General features: G+C 49.0%; 1 protein-coding gene across 1 annotated transcript in view; it reads right to left on the reverse strand.

Moving 5' to 3' along the window:
- The window catches only part of SSBP2 (single stranded DNA binding protein 2), a 1,952,970-nt gene that overhangs the window by 1,922,711 nt on the left and 11,282 nt on the right, over positions 1–18,977 (reverse strand). The gene's annotated exons all lie outside the window — the stretch shown is intronic.

Here is an 18,977-nt window from a genome sequence, read left to right on the forward strand (position 1 = left end):
CGAATGTGCTAAGACTGTTGGGCCAATAGCTCCATAATAAGGGTGAACAAAAGGGGAGAGAGGCGGCAACCTTGTAGAGTGCCGCATGTTAGGGGAATCGGTTGACCTGTAATAAAGTGCTTGGGGAGGAGTAGTTGGCCGTGATCATACTCCTAAATTGGGGCCCGAAGTCGAACGCTTCTAATGTTAAGTGTAGGAGTGAAGGAAGGACCAGTGCACCTTATCAAAGTCTTTGGTTGCGTCCAAACCTAAAAGGGCCATTTTCCCGCTCCCGTGCATGGTAGATTCGATGAGGTTCAGTGCCCGCCTAACACTGTTCCCAGACCTTCTCCCCCTGATGAACCCTGTTTGGTCGGCATCGATTAATGGAGGGAAAAGGGGGGCTACGCGATTTGCTAATACCTTTGAATAAATGTTTGCATCAATAGTCAGAAGCAAAATTGGCCTGTAGGAGGTGCACTCTTTCGGATCTTTAACTGGTTTTAAAATCCAAATCGTGGCCGAGGCTTGCATGGATGGGGTCATGGTACCCACTGTACCAAACAAGTTAAAGAGAGCCATTGTGTCGTATACTACCCGAGGAGACCTTTATACTTGTTCCAAAGAAGATACAAGGAGTCAACCACGCTTAGTGTAATTTGTAAAGTATGCACTAATCACAACCTTCAGAACTATTCCAGCGTACACAACAAGAGGGCACACTGTTCTGTGGGGGTAGGGCGGTGGAGGGAGAGAACAACTGTTTGAAATGTTCTATCTAAAAGCTATTGGGGGAGTGGGATAGACAAATGTGCATTGCCTTGATATGTCCCTAATATCTACATGTACTGTTTCTTGAAATGTTGTGAACATTTCAATCAACTTAAAGGGATGGTTTAGTAAAAATGTTTATTTAAAAAATAGATAGGCAACATAAAAAAAAATACTAGCATTCTCCGTTTTAAAACTTCCTATGTAAAATTTTGAGCTATTCAAGCTCAAAATTCGCAAAAGCAAGCACATGGGCGCATCCATTTTGTGAAATGGAGGCCCTCCAGTGCTGGCTTTTGCGGCACTAATGAAGGAAAAGCCAGCCTGCTGTAGTAAACAAAGGCTACCGCTGGGTGGCTTTCCCTTCATTAGTGCTGTAGGCGGAGGACGGGGACAGGAGACCAGAGCAGGAAAGCTGCAGCTGAATCTCGGTAAGCGCCATTTATTCTTTTTAAAAAAATAAGCACTAGCTGCAGGTTTTTTTCTAAGTTTTCCGGGCTTGAGGAGCCCGGAAAACTTAGAAATAAAACCGCAGCTTTAAAAACGTTGTATTTATGTTTGCGGTCGCTTTTCAAGCGACCGCAAACATAAATACAAAGTTATTGTGTTGGAAAACGCTGCGGTTTTTCTTTCCAAGTTTCTCAGGCTCCTCCGGCTCGGAGGAGCCTGAGAAACTCGGAAAGAAAAACCGCAGCGTTTTCCAACACAACCGCGTTGTTTCTGCCTGAATCTGCTTTCCCATTTGGGGTTCTCGGGCTCCCCACAGGGAGCCCGAGAGCCCCAAATGGTAAAGCAGATTCAGGCAGAAACAACGCGGCATTGCGGAAAACAACCGCGTTGTTTCTGCCTGAATCTGCTTTCCCATTTGGGGCTCTGAGCCCCAAATGGGAAAGCAGATTCAGGCAGAAACAACGCGGCATTGCGGAAAACAACCACGTTGTTTCTGCCTGAATCCGCTTTCCCATTTGGGGCTCTCGGGCTCCCCACGGGGAGCCAGAGAGCCCCAAATGGGAAATCAGCTGCAGGTAGAAACACTACGCGGCATGTAAACATAACCGCGTGTGTTTCTGCCTGCTGTGGCTTTCACTTTGGGTCTCCGGTGCTCCGGAGACCCAAAGTGATAGCCACAGCAGGCAGAAACACACGCGGTTGTGTTGGAAAACGCTGCGGTTTTTCTTTCCAAGTTTCTCAGGCTCCTCCGAGCCGGAGGAGCCTGAGAAACTTGGAAAGAAAAACCGCAGCGTTTTCCAACACAATAACGTTGTATTTATGTTTGCGGTCGCTTCAAAAGCGACCGCAAACATAAATACGTTTTTAAAGCTGTGGTTTTATTTCTAAGTTTTCCGGGCTCCTCCAGCCCGGAAAACTTAGAAAAAAAAACCGCAGCTAGTGCTTATTTAAAAAAAATAAATAAATAGCACTTACCGAGATTCAGCTGCAGCTTTCCTGCTCTGGTCTCCGGTCCCCGTCCTCCGCCTACAGCACTAATGAAGGGAAAGCCACCCAGCGGTAGCCTTTGTTTACTACAGCTGGCTGGCTTTTCCTTCATTAGTGCCGCAAAAGCAAAAGCCAGCACAGGAGGGCCTCCATTTCACAAAATGGATGCGCCCATGTGCTTGCTTTTGCGAATTTTGAGCTTGAATAGCTCAAAATTTTACATAAGAAGTTTTAAAAAGGAGAATGCTAGTATTTTTTTTTTTATGTTGCCCATCTATTTTTTAAATAAAATGTTTTACTAGACCATCCCTTTAAATAAAAAAGATTTTTTTTTGAAAAAAAAGAGCCGTTAAGGGGGGTAGCAGCTGAGCACTAAATAATCATATAGAATTTAGGTGAGAACCCATCCTGGCCCTGGGCTCTGGGTGTTAGAGCCTTGATGATGGCCTCCACTTCCTCTTGTCGGATTGGGGCTTCTAATGCCTCCATGTCTTTCTGGGTTAGATGCGGAAGCGCCGCCGCTGCAATATAGTCCCTCTGTATTGAGGCCAACCTCCCCGAATTTCACATCGTTTCTAAGAAGTGCGTTTGTGCCAAACAAAGTTTATCCCGTTCCCCATAGCGCGTGACTCCATGCCGGTCTTTGATGCCTATGAAAAAGTTCAGTTTTTTAACTAACCTGCGCCAGTTTCCAAGCTAGAAGTTGGTTGGCCTTGTTGCTTTTCCCATAGTAGCCCTGTTTCACTGCCGTTAGGGAACGTGCTATCTCCTCAGCGTATAGAGCCTCCAGTTTGTTCTGAGCAATACGAAGGGCAGAAGGGACTTTGGGAGACCATCCCTGCTTGTATTTGCTTTCAATCTCCGAGATATCGTGTTCCAAAAGCACCCCTGCTTGTTCCTTTTGTCTGTGGTTAGACACAGTGTGTGAGATCAGTATACCCCTGATTAAGGCCTTCATGGCATCCCAAGTGATAGCCGAGGAAGTAAGTTCAGTGGGGTTCTCTCGAAAGTAATTTTTGATAGCCTTAGCTACCTCATCTCACAGGGCCAAATCATTCAGGATGCGTCGTATAAACGCCACTGTGGTCTGAGCCCCGGGGCCAGATTCCAAGGCCTGATTTGTAAACGTACCGGGGCATGGTCTGAGAGAACCTTTGGTGTGATGTCCACTTCATTTGTGAAAGACAATAGCTGGGGGGAGGCCAGAATTAAGTCGATTCGGGAGGAGGAATTGTAAACCTGTGAAAAGAATGTGAAATCACTGTCCTCTGGGTGCAGGACCCTCCAGGTGTCAACCACCCGCAGTGATCTAAAGAGGCAAAGAATACTCAGTGCAATCCTGAAATCCTTAGGGGATGGAGTAGAGGTTCTGTCCTTATCTGGTTCGGGGACCCCGTTGAAATCCCCCCCAATAACGGTCAAGCCTTCCAGAAAGGGTAGAAGAGAAGTTTCCAGACCCTCAAAGAAGAGCTCTTGGCCCTCATCTGGTGCGTAGATGGACACCATGGAGTATAGCTGGCCATAGAGTAAGCACGTTATCCCAATGAAGCGGCCTCCTGGGTCTCTGATCGTGTCCAGCTCCTCAAAGTGGACACCCCTTGCCATTAGGATAGCAGAGCCCCCTTTTTTAGAGCATCCTGAGGCCAAAAACTGTCTTGGAAAGTCTCTGCTGCGAAAGCGCGAGAAGTCTTACGGAAGAAGATGGGTCTCCTGTATGAAAGCCACTGATCCCTCCAGATCCTTCAGGCGCTTTAGAACAGATTTCAGTTTTAATGGAGTGTTCAGGCCTCTATCGTTTAACGAGATAAAGTTCAATGCCTGACGGGGTGCTTCAGAGTTCTCTGCTGACCTCGGAGAAGGGGGAAGGTCGGGCTGAATCAGGTGAGCGGAGGTTGCCATACCAAGGTTGTAGAGAATTGTGAATGAGCTGCTCCAACTGAGCTTTTCACTATGTAACCCAACATCAACTTCAAACTGAGTGGACTGAGTCCCAACAACAGACTCCGAACTGTAACTGTCGGTGAGTCTCCCCGAGGGATCCTGGATTTCATCCACCTTAGGGATAGGCTTGGGCCATAAGCCCATCTTGTCATCTTGTATGCTGTTCTTTGAGATTCTTTTAGGTGCCATCCTTTCTAGTGCCTAGGTGATAAATTCTGGTATCACTCAGCGCCTTCAGGAAATGTGTCGGTGGCTTGTTAAAATTACGACCCCTTTGAGCCTTCGACCATGCTTGCGGCCTTGCCTTCGGTAGGGGGGGCTTCTGTGTCAGTGAGACCGTCCCACAGAGAACCTCCCCTCTTCCCAGGAGAGGACGTCTTCAGTATCTCTTCTGCATCTTCCAAGCATGCGATCACCTGAGTGACCCCCTTATACGAGAATTGCATAGCTGTGGGGAATAGCCAGTGGTACCTGATCTTTTGATCCCGGAGGAAGAGTGCCAAGGGCCGAAGAGATCTCAGTTTTTGCATAGTAGCCGTCACCAGGTCTTGATAGATCTGTAGGTGAGAGCCTTGAAATGACAACTCATCTTGAGGCTGACCCACCAAGAGGATCTCCTGCTTCGTAGTGTAAAAGTGAACCCTGGTAATGACGTCTGGTGGGTTTCCGGATCTAGACCCTTTCCGGTGTGCAATCTGTGGGTGGGGTCAAGCTGCAGTTCAGATTTCTCCAATTGTGGGGGAAGGGATTGAAACAACTCCCTTAAGTATTGAGACAGCTCACGGTCTTGGGCTGATGCCGGAATTCCTCTGATCCAGAGGTTATTTCTCCGAGCCCGGTTTTCCAGATCCTTGTGTTTCTACTCCAGGATCTCATGTTGGTTCGTCAGGGTACGGATCCTTTGTTGGACTTCCAGTAGGGAGGCCGCCTGCTCCCAGGATTGATCCTCCAGGTCCCGCAGTCTGTGCTCCAATTCTGTTACTCTCTGGTCTGTATGTTCAATTTTAGACGTTAATTCCATCATACAGCTGCTGAATTCTGCCTTGATATCAAGCATAAATGTCTGGATGTTGTCCCTGGTGGCCAGTTGCCCCGAGGGGCCTGATGACGCCTGAGGTGAGAATTTAGCCGTTTCCAGTTTCTTCCCTTTCTCAGCTGGGAACAGCATAGTGGATACGTCCCCACTTTTCTGGGCTTTCGGATGCTTGGACATCTTGGTGAGCTCTGTCGGATGGGTCCTAGGGTTCAGAGCTTGTGGACGGGTATTTCCGTCAAACCCTGTGCCAGGGAGATGCTTGGAGAGCGAGAATCTGATTCTCTGTGCTCCTTTACATTTACCCACCAGTACGGGACATCCACCATAGGATAGCAGCTCCGCAGCTTGCCGGGTCTATAAAAGCCTTCTCTACCCAGTGGGCCACTGAACAGGCAAACTGAAAGCTGGGTTCCAAGGGCTGACTATGCCCACTTCACTCCTCAGCTGAAGGGGGCGGATGGCCTCTCCGGTTGGTTAGTTATAGTAGAGGGGGGCTGTTGGTTCACCTTCAGATCTGCTGGTGGATGATCTGCCGGTGGATGTATCCCTCAGTCTGGGGTGTACGTGCTTTTCTGCCCCCAAGTAGCTGTAGTTACCGGCGTCCCCACCTCACTGCACAGTAGACATTAACAGCACCGGTGCATCTGCCTTCCCCCCCAACAGAGGGGGGGCCGTGAGCTGCCGCATCAACACGCTCACGTTAAGGCTATGAAGGTTGACCAGCATATTGTACACAAGACGCGCAGGAGAAGAAACCAGGCTGGCGATGGGACAATGGCTCTGGCGTCAGGCTGCTGTGGAAGAACTGCAGGCTGGTGTCCGCTGCCCGCAGGGAGAGCAAACATCGGAGCGGAGCCGGCAGGTAAAACCAGGTCCAGGGGGCCGAGTGCTTGCCATGCAGGACACTGCAGGGAGCAGCGAGGGGCTGGAGCTGCTCACAGGCTTGCGTTATGGGAGCCAGGACCCCCCCCCTCAGTCCCCTGCCTCATATTTGGGCTGGGTCTCTGCCTCATATTTGGGCTGTTTACCACCAGCAGGGCGGGCATGTGGGGGCCCCTCAGTTGACTGGCAAGACTTCAAAAGCCGAACCCACAAGGGGTGGGTGGGTGCCCGGTTGAAACCGGATCATAGTGGGCCGGGGGTGTCCTGTATGGCCTCTTTGCCGCTGCATTCCGCCATCTTAAAAGGACGCCACATCCCGCTCAATTCGCATATGCCGGCCTCTGGGTGGATTCCGGGCTGCCTGTTGCTGGCGATCACTGCGTTCTGTGCCTCTCACCTTCCGGCATCATTGCAGGCACATCAGGGGTTCCGATTTACCTAAGAAAACGCTGAACACTCGCATTGAGATGGGCTTCCCACAGAGGCCATCAGCAGAGCAGCCACCTCGGTGGCGCTGCTGGCCACGCCTCCATGTAATGCGTTTTATGTGTATTTTAAGGATTGTATGGACACTGGTTACACTTTTTATCGATTGTATTTGATATGTGTTCCATCTGGATTTTTTGATATTATATACTGCGCTCTGATACACTTTGTGTTTTGTTCACGCTATATAAAAATATATAACAAATAGTTTCTGTAAAACAAGTGACTTTTCTTCCACCAATACAATCTGCCACACAATTGATATAACGGGAATACAGTTATGATATGATATGATATTTTATTTGTATCGCGCTCGTACACAAGTGCTTCAGAGCGCGACTAGGCAAGGGAGGGGAAACAGGGGAGAACACAAAAACAACAACGATCTTACTAGTCCCAGTGACATTGAGAACACGCAAGTGCATGGGAAAGGGAAAAGGGAAAAAGTACATGGAAGGGGGAGAGTGGAAAGTGCAGAGCAAAGGAGAGCAGATAAATAAATAATAAATACAAATAAACAGAAAATGTAGGCAACAGTGGTAGTGCAGCCAGCAAGTGGAAAGTGCTGTGTTTATGGCAGCAGACTAGGTAAGTCTGATAAGTGCAGAAGGAAGAAAAAAAGGGGGGCTGTATGGGTACAGATACAGTCTACCAGTGCAAGGGGTGGCCAGGATGCAGTGCAGGAGGGCGGCAGGGTGAGCAGGTACCTGGGCCAAGGGGAAAGAGGGTGGCCAGGTGCACAGTGCCAAGAAAGAACCGGTCAGCAGAGGAGAGGGGGAGCGAAGGCAGAAGCAAAGAGGAAGGTCTTGAGGTGCTTCCGGAACCGGGGATGGTTCTCCTCAAGTTTTATGGTGGCAGGGAGGCTGTTCCAGAGGGAGGTCCCAGCCGAAGATGGAGATCTACCCCCAGCTCGTTTCTTTGAAAAATGATTGACCCGGAGGGAGTTAGAGGTAGAGGAGCAAAGAGCTCGAGAGGGGAGGTATTTGCGGAGGGATAGCTGAAGGTATTTTGGACCCAAGACCCAGAAAGCCTTGTGGACAATGCAGAGGGTTTTGAATTTAATCCTTGCATCCACAGGAAGCCAATGGAGAGATTACAGAGATGGAGAGATACGATCCCAGGGCTTGAGGCCAAGGACAAGTCTTGCAGTCCTGTTCTGGATAAGTTGCAGAGGGCGGAGAGTAGAGGCAGGTAAATTTAGAAAGAGTATGTTACAATAGTCCAACCTAGAAAGAACCAGAGCTTGAGAGACAGTGAGCTTCTGAGGGAAGGAGAGGAAAGGCAGAGTACCTCTGAGGAGGTGCAGTAGGAAGTTTTACTTTTTAGAGACCTCAGAGATATGGGCGGAGAAGGAAAGTGTGGAGTGAAAGATGACACAGAGGTTCTTAGCCTCGCAGGTATGGGTAGGAGGGGGGCCAAGGGAGGCAGGCCAGAGAGTGAGGAAAAAGGATGGAGATGGTGTGCCGATGAGGAGGATTTCAGACTTGCTGACATTCAGACAAAGATCGTTGGTGGCACACCAATCTTGAATGGCAGTTAGGCAGTCAGAGAGGGAGAGGAGATGGCTGAGGGCAGCCGGAAAATGAGTTGAGTATCATCAGCATAGCACTGGAAATTTGACCAGAAAATGGCAATGCAGTGGGCAAGAATTTACAGGTATTGGTTGAAAAGCCAGGGTGAGAGGTTAGACCCCTGGGGAACCCCACAGGTAGAGAGGAAGATGGATGATAGGAAGGACCCCAGTTGGACCTGGGAGGGTCGATCAGAGAGGAAAGAGATCAGCCAGGAAAGAGCCTGATCAGGGATACCCAGGTTATCACAGAGACGGTTGAGCAAGATGGTGTGGTTGACCGTGTTGAAGCCAGAAGAGAGATCAAGAAGGATGAGGACAGAGGGAATGTTAGAATCGAGGTTAGAGAGCAGATCTTCACGGATGTCCAGGAGAGCAGTTTCCGTGCTTCTGGCCGCTCTGAAGCCAGACTGGTGGTCATGGAGACAGCCAACAGAATCTGAATGAAGATTAAGCTGAGAGATGGCCAGTTTTTCCAGGATTTGCCCAGAAAGGGGGTAATGGAAATTTGGCCGATAGTTAGCCAGACAGGAAGGATCAGCTGTGGGTTTCTTGAGAAGAGGATGCACAAGGGAGTGCTTCACATGGGAGGGGAGTTCTCCAAATTAGATTTTGTTTCCTTTTCCCCATGGGTTCCTCTGTGTTTTGCGTGTAAATGCTTGTGTGGTGACAAAATCTACACCCATTTGCTGCAATCCATCTTTGTTGTTCCAAACTAACAGTTTTGAAATAGAATTTTATCACTCTTATTTCTTCGTTCAACTCGACAAATGCAATGTTCAACTCGACAAAGGCAATGTCCGAGGAAACTATAGTTCTTCATACTTGCTTGAGATTTTAGATCCGTTCAGAGGCTGTCCTTAAAGATCCTTTCAACTTAATTCAAAGCTAAGTTTCTTCTCTGGTAAGCATGTTCTCGGATTATCACACACAGTCATCAATGCCCGATTGGAATCTTAATTAGGCACGTCGACCACAGACAGATCCTTGTCTTCACAGGGCATCTGATCAGAAACCACCTCTATGTCACTCTCTCCTAATTGTATTTCAGGTATTCTTCAGATCTATAAAACAATCCATTATGTCTTTTTGTATTTCTTTCTTCTATAAAGAGTTCCCTTTCTTTTGTTTTGTTTTCTCATTTGTATTGTTATCGCACAGATTATTACGCTTTTCAGGGCGATTTTTAGGTAGAGAGCGGACTTTAAAAAATGTCCTTGTTACCATCTTTTTGTTCAAATGTAGCTTTTTTTTTTAGACTTTTTCACTTGTTTCTTCGGCACCCAGGCACCAAGCCTTCCTCTCCCTCAAGTCATTGTTTATTACAGCAATCACTTCAGCAGCCGGCTCTTGACCTAAGATGGCAAAAATGTCATTAGTTAAGCTCAACCTCTCCCTTGCATCCTCCATGTTTGGTTCAATTTGTGTGGGACCAATACATTTGTGTTACTTACGCTCACCTGGCTCCCACAGAGGCGTCGATCTGGACTGGACTGGTGCGGTCTCCACCAATGTGACGCGTAGGGCCGAGATGACGGACTGGACTGGCCCACCTAGCTTCGTTTGCTTGGCCCGTAGGAATATTCTTCTGCAAATGGAGAAAGGGGATTAACGACCCGTGGAGTTGAGCGTAAATCCCCCCACCCCGCTGTTCTCCCCACTGATCATCTTGGATGTCCCCTCTTATAGTCTCACCTGATGATTTGAAAAGATGAGCTCTCCATCCTGCATTGAGCGCAGGGGCGCGTAGATAACCAGTTGCTTCACTGGCTCGAAGGAATTGGTGAGTTCCAGGACAATATTGACTCTGATATTCCCGGCAAGACGCCGTAAGTATGTAGTTCGTAAGAGTTCAAATGCCTGACTTTCACTCTTGTCCGATTCCTTGCAGGTTGCAGCTTGACCCTACAGAAGAGTTCCTCGTGGCAACCGGTAATGTTCTGGTAAGGATTTGTATTATCCAACACAGTTCGATAAAATAATGTCCATATGTAACCTGTTGCTTTCTCCCTTATTCAGGCGCTGAGAGAAAGTATGAAGTCTCGGGGAATAATGCCTCCGGCGGTAAAATCAGGTAAGTCTTTTGTGGTGAGGAGGGTTCCCCTTGTTAGTCCCTTGTTTCACCTTGCTGTCCTTTTGTTTCCCCTTAGGGGCCAGGGTTCGGCTAGGATGCAGTGGAAGCTGCGCCGACCTGTGAAGAAGAATAGTACCCCCGGTGGTAAAATCAGGTAAGTCTATGGGGGGTATTCCTCTGTGTATTCCCTTGGCTCACCTTGCTGTTCTTGTCTTCTCCTTAGGTGCCGGAGTGCGGCGGGAACATGCAGGAGGATGCGATGAAATGTGAAGATGCTGCGAAGGCCGGTGAGTTCAGCGCGGCGCTGCAGCAGGCGAGGCGACGTGCATAAAATAACTTCTTTCTTCCAGCTCGAAGGCGCGATGGATCGGGAATTCAGGTAAGGATCAAAAGGTATTGCTCTTGTTCTAACCTTTTCTCCTTCTTTCTCCCTTTTTCTAGGAGCTCCAAACTCGAGGCGGGCGTGGCAGAAGACTGGATGCAGACTTGCAGGCACGGTGAGCGTTACGCTGCTGGATGCAGAATAACGCGAAGCGTGTGCTGCTCTTCGGGCGTGGTTTAAATAGCCTCCAAAGTAGCCCCAGGTAAGTATTCCTCCCCAGCCCCGCCCGAGTAAAAAATAGTCCCTAAGTAAAGTAGTCCCTTCCAAGCCTCCTTTGGCTTGGAGCTCTTGCAGCATGGTCTGCATCAGGTAAGTTTGCAGCATGGTCTGCATCAGGTAAGTTTTAATCTATGAGCCTGGCGCCTATGGCGCCAGGACTGACTCTCCATATCAGCCTGGCGCCATAGGCGCCAGGACTGGACCCAAATATCCCCTAGCAGGGGTTGTTGGGCTTGCTTAGGATAACTTGAAGCCTGCTTCCGGGGTTGCTGGACTTGGTCTGGGTCCCCGGGGGTAGGCATCATGACAATTTGTTGTTAGAAATAATCCTTTGAAAGGAAGTCGCTCCTTCCCCTTCATTCCATACAATTTCTGGATGTGGTCGACTTTGTCCTTTCATTAATTGCCCAAAGTTTCAACATGTATATTGTCATATAATCGCACAATTGATTGCAGAACCAAGTGTAGTGCAGAAATGAAAGTCGGACCAAGAGTCTCAATATATAAGCTGGGGAGTGTGTGGTTCTATTCAACCGACAAAGCTGAGCAGTTTTTGCTCGTTGTTGAACAAGGTGAGGCCGTAGAACCTTCAAGCCACGAGTGCACATTTACCTCTTCAAAAGGGGCCTCATCTTGCTGCTCGTGACCATTCAAATTACTGCACGACTCATCCACAAGGTCCATACATGAGCTTAAAAACGAGGAATCCATGGAGGTTGTTTTTAGTAAATTCACCCCGTCATCTGTTGGGAAGGGGACATATACTTCGCACCCGCTGGAATAAGGCAAAGGCCATTATCAGTAATGTAAGAGACCAGGAGGCTAAGGAGACAAATGAAGGCCCCCCCCAGGCACGAAAGCAGAAACCACAGCCCCCACTAAGTCGGAAGCGAAGGCGGCACAAGGCGTCTGCGACGATCAAGTGATAGAAAAGCTGGAACAACAAAATCCTGTAGAGTTGAATGTGCGGAGCTCTGTGAGGGACAGAGACCCCACGAGGAGCCAATACAGAGGACGCCCCTGCACTGGGAGAAAGATCTGTGGCCCTTGTTGCCAGAGGAGGTTACAAGTAGAGGCGGGAGAAGGAAAGTGAGCCCCTAAACCGGGACACACACCCTGTTGTAATTCACGCCTCAATTTGCGCCTCCTATAGACTGATAGCCCTGATTAACGGGGACACCAAGATCTATACCAAGATCTTGGCAACCGGGCTAGAAGACATCCTCCCCCGGCTGATCTCCCCAGACCAATCAGGTTTCATAAAGGGAAGGCAAACAAGCGATAACACCAGGAGGGTGGCCCACCTTATGGATAAAGCCAACAAAAGGGGTTCACTGGCCTAGCAGCTAGCCCTGGACGCGGAAAAGGCCTTTGACAGGGTAGAATGGCAATTCCTGTTCCTCACCATGCGGAAGATGGGGTTTGGGGAAATGGTATGTCTAAAATTAAAGCCAACTACAGCAATCCATCTATACGCCTAGCAATGAATGGCCAGCTGTCACCACCAATCAGGATCCAGTGAGGCACGAAGCAGGGCTGCCCCCTGTCGCCCCTTCTATACGAGATTCACCTTGAACCGCTACTGGATGCATGTAGGGTGAACACGGAGATGAGGGGGATAACTTTTGGGGCACAGAGCATAACACTGCCGCCTTTGCGGACGACATGCTCCGAGCTTTACGTGACCCCAGAAAGTCTCTTAGAGCTCCGGAAAGAGAGCTCCAGGATTTTCAGGTAGTGGCAGGTCTGAAGGTCAATCATCATAAGTCGGGAAATACTAAATCTGACCACCCCCTCCCTGTTAGAATTGGAAATCAGAAAGGAATATCCATATAGATGGGTGCACAAGGGGTTGAAATACTTGGGGTTCTTTCTGGACACAATAGCGGAAGCTAACTATCCGCCCCTCCTGGAGAAGATTAAAAGTAAACAAGTGGACTGGAACCCGCTTAACGTCACGTGGCTGGGTAGAATCAATGTGCTTAAGATGGCGGTGCTGCCTCGGCTTCTCTACCACTTCATGATCCTCCCAATACAGGTCCCTAGGCCTTTTTTTCGTGCCCCACAAAAGTACACAGGGAGGTTTCTGTGGAATCAACGGAAACCAAGAGTGGCCAAACAGGAGATGATGATGCCCCGAAATAAGGGGGGAATGGGACAGCCAGACTTCAGGGTCTACTACCTGGCTGCGCAGATAAGGGTATTGACGGATTGGCTGCGGTATGACCGGGGAAAGGCATGGAGGGCAATGGACGAGGCAGTGGTGGGGGGCCCAATACAGGAGGTCCTATAGAAACCCAAGAAGGATGGACCCAAAAGTATGTACTAACGTGCTATAGTGGCGGGAGTGGGGGAGGCATGGGACGCACTGGTGGAGAAGTCTCAATTCACAACATTTCTGTCCCCATGCACCCCCATTTTCAACCACCCGCAGTTCTCTCAGGGAGTGGGGGACAAAGGATTCCAAGCCTGGCAAAAGGGAGGATGCCACAAAAACTGGGATATGTTTGAAGGGGGCCAAATTAAGTCATTCAGCCAATGCAAGGAGGACTTTGAGCTGGGGGAGGGGGAAAAGGTTCAGGTACTTGCAAATACTGCACAGGGTGATGCAACCCCCTGTGAGAGGAGAGGCGGTTAGGGCCCTGACCCAATTTGAAAAGTACTTAACAACATACACAGGGAATACCCGCGTAGTGGGGGCCCATCTACTCGCTGGCCAAACAGAGTTAGGCGACAGGAACAAGAGTATATATGAACAAATGGGAGGAGGCAACAGCACAGGGGATCAAGGAGGCTGAGTGGCTCAGACTCTGGACAGACATCCCCAAGCTGACTAGATCCCGACAGACGCAGGAAATGTGGGTGAAGTTGATGGTTCAGTGGCACCTGACCCCGGTGAAGTTCCATAGGAGCTATGACTCGGTATTAAAACAATGCTGGCGGGAATGTGGCAGCGAGGAGACATGGGAAATTATTTGGTGGAAATGCCCGAAGGTTACAAAGTTCTGGGACACAATACAAGAAGCACACGAGACAACCCTGGGGATAAACATTAGGTGGGATAGGGGGCTGGTCCTGCTGGGGATGGGGCCGCACCTGGAAGAGTGAACCATCAAAGCCGAACAGAAAGTCTGTATGATAATGGTGGTGGAGGGAGCACTCACACTGGCACAGAACTGGAAATTAAAGGACCCCCCCCCCCAGGAGTACATGTGGGTGGGGAAATTGTGGAACTTTGCAGTACTTTAATGGGAGACATACTCACTACATGGCGATCACCAGGGCTTTCTCGTCGACTGGTCGAGAGTGATAGGCTACCTTCAACAAGAGGCAAGAATAGCCTGGTGCCCGAAAAGAATGAGACTACTGAACTTAATCTAGGGGCCAAGGCCGAGTGTAAAAGAGCCAGGAGGTTTATACCTGCATGGAGAAAAGTGTTTGGCGTCCGAACTCAGGGCTGGGGGGGAAAAGGGAGGGAGGAAGGTTAATAAATGTTCTATTTTGTTGAAAATCAATAAAAACCTACGTTAAAAAAAAAAAGATCAGAAAGCAGAACCCTTCTGCCTTCACTCCTAGGTCACGTGATTTGTGCTGTGAGGTGCAGAGTAGGATGAAATTATAGCCCAGAATGACTGTGGGAGAGCTTGGAGGAATGCCAGGCTTTCTGGGAGTGAGTGAAGTGTGTGCGAGTTTGTGTAACCTCAGCTTTCCCCCCGGGCACCTGTCCGCGTGGTGCCAGGTGCCATGGTACATAGAGATAGATGTGTTTTCTTAGTTAGTATTACAATTGTTACATGATCATAGGCTAACCAGTGACGACTGAAACATCACCTATGTGGACGAAGACGGACGGACCAGGGTGAGACCAATGGCCTGGCATATCCTGTGATTGATTGATTGATTGATTATTTATAGAGCGCCTTACACCAAGGTGCTGTACAATGGAACAACTTAATACAAAGAACAACAACAAAAAACATTGGGAGCAAAAATTCCATCTTGAATCATTGTACAACAAAACAGTGCAAAGAGCAATTAACTGAGGGGGAGGGGAAGTGGTGTGGGAATAGGATGGAACAGGTGACCTATGGAACAGGTGACCTATGTGTAAGGCCTCACCAACCCGCAGCGCATGTTTTTACTGTATGTAATGACGTCACCAGTGATGATGTTTACCGTTATAATGTACTGCACATGCTGAAGTTGCCAGAACGTTCCATGGCAGCAGAGTTCTTTGTTGGCGCTTTTTCCTTTTGTAGGGGAATAAAAACAAGTTATTCTTGCAAGAGGTGTGCTGGGCCTTTTTCGCCAGAGGGTTGTATTTTTTCTGGTGTGAGCATCTGAAGGGCTTTCCTACATTTGGTGACCCGATAGCAGCGACCCCCACGATGACCAAGGCTTCCAGGCCGTTTATCTGAAGGGGCCGCACCCACCTGCAGCAACCAGTTCCAAGCGTGCAACCCACCGAGGTGTGCAGGAGCCATTGTCACAGAATTCCTGTGTGCTTATTGGAGCGAGGCACGGCTCCCAGGAGAGTGCAGGCCATTATTAGGACCCCCTGACTGAGGAGCTCGGGTGAACACACAGATGTGAGTACACAGCTTGTGAGGGATAAAAATGGGGGAGGTAGTGTGTGTGGGGGAGTGGGATATGCAAAAGTGAGGATAGCGTGTGGTGAGGCCACGTGGCCAGAGCTAGGTTCTTTTTATTATTATTATTTTTTGGGGATTTTAAGGATGATTTAACAGAGGAAAAAACAGGAGTGTAGGGAACCTTTCTGAGTGAGGGAAAATGATGACATCATTTACTGTGTAACAAGAAGATAAAAGGACCAAAGAAGAATCTCCATATCATTAGTGGGCGTGGTGGAAGCAGTGGTTGTTATTTTAGTTTGTTATTTTAGCTTGTTGTTTTAGTGTACTATGATTTTTTGTGTACTAGGAGGAGGCCAGAGATGGGCCAGTGTTGCTAAGGTGGTTTCAGAGTACGTGGTGTATTAGTGTGCGTGTGAAAAGGGGGGGGGGGACGAGGGAGGTGTTCTCAGGGGCGACGGGGAGGCGAGGACAGTGGACTGATAGAGACGTGGTATCATTAAAGTTAAGCGCAGCGCATATTTGTAGAGTGTGGGCTTTTGGGGGTATGCAAGTTGCGGAAATGGGAGGGGGGAACACCATTAGAGTACATGAGTAGTACTTTCCCATTGGGACAAGGTTGAGAAATATCACAAAGAATGGGTGGTAGAGACACAAGGTGGGGGGATGCCTAGCACCTGACCAGAGAAAGGCACCCATAATAAAGGGATACTGGGCCACATGAGCATGTTCTTAGTTGCCAAGTATAAAGGTAAACCACTCCAAAAAAGAATAGAAATATTGGAGCTGTACAAGCTGATGAGGATGGGGAAGATATGGATGGGGTGGGACTCAGGGTGCCAAAGGGGAATGGGACTGAGCCCCCGCACACAGGGCTTTACCAGCTCACCACCCGCCCAGACACGGTATGTTACGTTATGTTATTTTGCATTTATATAGCGTCTTATATACCATTGGTATGGTCTGAAGGCGCTGGTAGGTTGAACGCTCTTGGGAACTGAAGTTCAGATCAGTAGAGAGAGTAGAGAGAGTCAAAGGTGCGTGTGAGCACCGGCTATGTGTGCAGCTGGTGCGGTATTCGTGTAACAGCTGCTTCTTAGCGGTAGGTGTGGTGATTGAGAGATCAGGAGTATGTGTTCGTTCTGGCAGGATTTATCCAGACCGAGTGTGGCTGCGTTAGGCCTGAGGAGAATGCCTGGCTGGGAGGTGTGTAATCAGCAGTGTTTTACTTAGAATGCTGTGGAGTATGCGGCGGATGTTAGTATGAGAACAGTTATACCGAATGGTGTCATAGTATCTCTGTGTTCTAGTTGAGTGGTGGTGTAGAGGGGAGAGTAAGCGTGGTGGTGTGATATGATGTGTTATATGCTCTTTCAAAACGTTCTCTGCATTCCAAACCATACTATATACGTCACGCAGTTCTATGCGCTCCAGTCCGTTCCATGCACTCCTATCCACTCCATGCATCCCAATCTCCTCCACACACTCCGGTTTGCTCGACGCACTCATGCCCTCCAGTCTGCGCACTCCAGTCCCCCCGCGCGCTCCAGTCCGCCCTGCGCGTTCTAGTCTGCCCCACGCATGCACTCTTGTCTGCTCCATGCATGCACTCTTGTCTGCCCCACGCGCTCCACTTCACTCAATCCATCCACTCTACGCATTCAGTATCTCTACGCAACTTGTCCGCTCTAGCAACAGGTCAGTTCCACTTTGGGCACTCGTTCACTCTAGGCACTTGTTTGCTCCAGGCACTCGTCCTCTTTATGCTCTCACACGCACTATGTATACACCTGGTTTGCTCACTCATCGTCTCTATGCACTCGCCCCCTCAATGCACTCAGACCCTCTACAAACTAAGCCCCTCTACGCACTCAGCCCATATACCAGCCCAACAAACATGGCCACCCTGGCGACTGCCCCACCTCCCTACGTTGCACAACCCAATACTATCCCACCCTAGGACAGCAAGATACAGAAAGAGTTAGAAGAAGCATTAGAGGCTATACTGTTGGAATCTGAGTGATTGAGTGCAGCACAGGGTGGAGGGAGAAAAAGGGACTGGCTAAACTAATGGCGAGCAGGAGATATTTTGTGCAGGTTAGAATAAAGGGGGAGGAGGCGGGCCAGCAGGAAGCGCAGGATATGGGACTTTAAGGTCGGACAGAGGTACAGATAGGGAACTAAGGGAAGAAGAATGGGACACCATAGATGAGTTTGAGGATGATGAAGCAAATGAGCAAACGCCAGAGATGAACCTCAGGTAGAAGGTTTGTGGGGACCGCGGTTAAGAAACTGGTTGGTCGAGTGCCAGTAGCAAGGAAAAAGGGAAGTGTTGGACGGAAGGAAGGAAGGAACACAGGATCCCAGGTGCCATTGCGTACCCTACCGAGGGGTGAGCATGGTGGGGAATAACCCCTTCACGTTCCCTGGTACTAATACATACCCTGACTAGGACTGCCCACAGAGAAATCATGCATGCCCAGTCCTGTCCATGACAGTCCACCCTGGCGAGGAACCCTCGGTGGGCGCTGAAAGTAAGAAGCAATTTATCTTCATGGTTGACACAGGTGCCACTAAATCATGCATCAGTGGGGGAAACTTCCAGCTGTCCGGTGAAACTCTTCACATCTAGGGCTTCTCAGGGGCTGTCGGCATGGTTCCATGCACAAAAGAACTTGACATCCAAATAAGATCGAGAGCTCCCCAACTAATTTATTGGGGCGAGACCTGTTGACTGTGTCACTCACAGATGGAGGCATAGTGTGCACCACTTCAGGCATGTGTGTGATAAGTGCAATGCTTATAATACGTGCTAGGGGTGGAGAGGTTGTGGTTTGCAGTATTCCCTTGGACCCGGATTTGTGTACAGCATAACAGTGCTTCTCAAGGCAGTGCCTCAGATAAGTAAGGCTTGTTAGCAAGTGCCGTCTGACTTCATTTTTCAACCTGTGCTGTCCCCTGAACTGGTGGCAGAAACAATATTGTCCCTGGATTTGCAGGGTCTGGTGTTTCAGACAAATGGATTGTTGTAATTGAAACAGACTCAGGTGGATGCTAGTGGCGCACAGTGTTGTGTATTGATCCTAACATGCCTCTTAAGAAAGTGACAGATGCAGATCTGTTTGAGGACAAACATGAAAATGGTGAGATTGTGTTAGCGATATCTATTCTTTGTGACATTATGGTGCAGTATCGGAAAGTGCAGTACCCATTGATGGATCTTATGGCTCGGCTCCCTTTCAGTGACGCAGATCTAGAGCAAGTATCTCAGAAATTGTGGATGATACATGCTCACGATGTTCAGATTTTTCCAAGGGGTGACCCCAGTAAGAATAACACTGAAACCCGGAGCAGTGCTGCCTCAGGTAAGGCAGTACTACTTGTCAAGGGAGGCAGAGGAAGGGATAAGGGACACCATTGTTGCCCTACTCAACCAGGTGCTAATTGTACCATCTACCTCCCTATGCAACGCAGTGATTTATCCGATAAAGAAAGCAAAAGGGTGTAGTTGGAGAATGATTCAAGATTTGTGCCCTCTTAATGTCATTGCACAGGCAGAATTTACCATGCTCATGAATCCTGCGACAATCCTTTGCAGCATCCCCAAA

The sequence above is a fragment of the Ambystoma mexicanum genome, chromosome 6p, assembly GCF_040938575.1.
Source record: "Ambystoma mexicanum isolate Mex_15411 chromosome 6p, UKY_AmexF1_1, whole genome shotgun sequence".
NCBI lineage: Eukaryota > Metazoa > Chordata > Amphibia > Caudata > Ambystomatidae > Ambystoma > Ambystoma mexicanum.